Consider the following 1703-nt stretch of genomic DNA (forward strand, 5'->3'; position numbering starts at 1 on the left):
GTTCCTGGATTCCTCTAGTTACCAGGTAAGCAAAGTTGTGGTTTTGTGCGGCATTCCATAATTCAAATCACGATTTAGGAAGAGGCAGGTAGATCTCGGCTCTGAGGCCAGTGTGGTCTATATACCGGATTCTAGGCAAGCAGGATTACATAGGGAGACCTTGTCTCCGAGGGAGGGGGGGTGAGGGGCAGGGAGACGTAAAGAGATGACTCGGGTTAAGAGTGCCTGCTGTAACTCCAGTTCTAGAGGTTCCAATGACTCTGGCACTTGCTTGAACACACACGTTGTTAAATGCCTTTATTGGATACCAAACCGAACCATTCAGGAAGGCTGACACAGGTATCTCCCTCAAACGTATAAGGCCACCCCCTGAACTCAGAACTTGCTGCTTCAGTTAGACCAGCTGCCCAGTGACCCCGAGATGTGCCTGTTTCAGGCCCCCAGCTCCCAGGGTTAAGGTTACAGGTGTATATCACAAGGCCTGGCTATTAAAGGTGCTTGGTCCCCACTCAGGTCATCATCCTTATACAGCAAGCACTCTGCCCAGTGGATACCTCCCCGGTCTCTGCTTTAAGCACAGCTTCCAAGCTAAAAATCGCTTACGCTGGGCAGTGGTGACGCACCCCTTTAATCCCAGAACTTGGCAGGCAGAGGCAGGTGGATTTCTTGAGTTCCAGGCCAACCTGGAACCCTGTCTCGAAACCCCCCTCCCCCCAAAAAAATCGCTTCCTTTCTCTACACAGAGGCAACTTGACTACTCAAAAATCCTTTATTTTTATGTGTATGAGCATTTTACCTAATGTGTATGTGCATGTATGTGCAGAGCCAGAAGAGCGAGAGTCCCAAGAACTGACGGCAACTGTGAGTGGCTGGGTGGATGTGAGGAACCCAACAAGGGCCCTCTATAAGAAAGCCATCTCTCCAGACCCAGAAATCCTATTTTAGAGGAACTGGTATCCCTCTTTTCTGCCCTCCGTTTGAGGCGTATTCAACTGTGTGCCAAGATTGAACACATGCGGAAGTGAAAGCCAGAGGCACCTTGACTGTTGGTCCACCCACTGGTAGTTCTGAGCCAGGACGGAACTTCCTCATGATCTTGCATATTGCTTCTCTTTAGGGCCTGTCCCTGCATCTTCCAGGGCAGTGAACACTGGCTTCTGGGGAGAGGCGAGTAGAAGCTGGTGAATGAGGGCCCCATAGTTGGGACTGGCCAACAGCTTGTGGGAATCACCTGAAGAACTCCATTCCAAGGTAGAAAGGACAGGGGACCTGCAAGGACAGGGGACCTGCAAGGACAGGGGCCTGCAAGGACAGGTCCAGGCAGCCCAGAGAGGAGCAGACACAGGAGCACACACAGGTATAGTGTCTAGAATCTGACTCAAATTGGACCCAGTCTCAAAACAGCTGTAATCTGGTGACCTACAGCTAAATTCTGTGGCTTCCCTAGCTTGCAGTTCTCTCATTTCCCAGGATGTGATGGATAGTTTCACACAACACACCTAGACCAACCTTGGAAGTTGCATGGACAAAGTTTGTATTTGTCCTCTTGTCTCCAGCTCTGAGCATGGTTTAAGACTCCCCGTTAAGAGTCCAGCCAGGAGTGGTGGTGGTGCATGCCTTTAATCTCAGCACTTGGGAGGCAGAGGCAGGCGCATTTCTGAGTTCGAGGCCAGCCTGGTCTACAAAGTGAGTTCCAGGACAGC

This window comes from Mus caroli, chromosome 4, assembly GCF_900094665.2.
Source record: "Mus caroli chromosome 4, CAROLI_EIJ_v1.1, whole genome shotgun sequence".
Taxonomy (NCBI): domain Eukaryota; kingdom Metazoa; phylum Chordata; class Mammalia; order Rodentia; family Muridae; genus Mus; species Mus caroli.